Source organism: Octopus bimaculoides, chromosome 27 (assembly GCF_001194135.2).
Source record: "Octopus bimaculoides isolate UCB-OBI-ISO-001 chromosome 27, ASM119413v2, whole genome shotgun sequence".
Lineage (NCBI taxonomy): Eukaryota > Metazoa > Mollusca > Cephalopoda > Octopoda > Octopodidae > Octopus > Octopus bimaculoides.
This window is the reverse complement of record NC_069007.1, coordinates 3,702,031-3,702,832: the sequence shown is the minus strand read 5'-3', so window position 1 is coordinate 3,702,832 and position 802 is coordinate 3,702,031. Positions and strand designations below refer to the sequence as shown.

The 802-nt window shown below is 33.5% G+C and overlaps 1 protein-coding gene across 5 annotated transcripts in view; it reads left to right on the top strand.

Annotated features, from left to right (window-relative positions):
• Window positions 1-802, top strand: part of LOC106879649 (protein boule-like) — a 94,327-nt gene that overhangs the window by 92,064 nt on the left and 1,461 nt on the right. The gene's annotated exons all lie outside the window — the stretch shown is intronic.

Genomic DNA, 802 nt, shown 5'->3' with positions numbered 1-802 from the left:
AGTAGAAAGGATTATTATTATTATCATTATTATTATTATTATTATTATTTGTATCATAGTGACAATTTGATTATTCTATTTAAGAAATTTATCTAATTAATATTTAATAGGTTTTTAAAAAATGTTGTTTGTGTTTGTGTGTTGAGATAATGAAAGCATGCCTGAATAGAGCACAGAGTTACAGGAGGAGAAGCTGGACCTTAAGGCACATGTCCAGCTGTTCAAGATTGAAGGACATAAAGTGGGTAGGGAGTTTAGTTAATTGATTGATTAAGCTAAAGACTCAAATTAATTTTCAACTGGTGGAAATGGTTTGTTGTTCTGTCTGTTTCTTTCGCAATCTTTCTTGCCCTGTTAGAGGCTTTATCTTTCAGTTTGTGTGTGCACGTGTGCGTGTGCATAGTGAACATGTATGTGAATCTCTCTCACCCCTTACTGTGTGTATGTGTGTCTTATTATGTAATGATAATGGCAAGTGTCTTCTTCTCTAGTCTCAAATTGACCAGTTTACCTCATGACTGAAATTGGGTGAATGAAAAACAGCAGAATTTCATGTGTGTGTGTGTGTGTGTGTGTGTACATGCATATACAGGTGTTTATATTGTGTGTCTTTGTGTTGTATACATTAGCAGTTCAACAGAGAGAGATAAAATAAGTACGATATCAGAATAGGTACAGAGCATAGTGATATTAATAAAAAACTCGTTAATGTGACACTCTAGAATAGCCTGCAGTTCAGGTAATTGAAATCTATATAGTGCTGTAGGAGACATATATACACACACACACACACATATATATA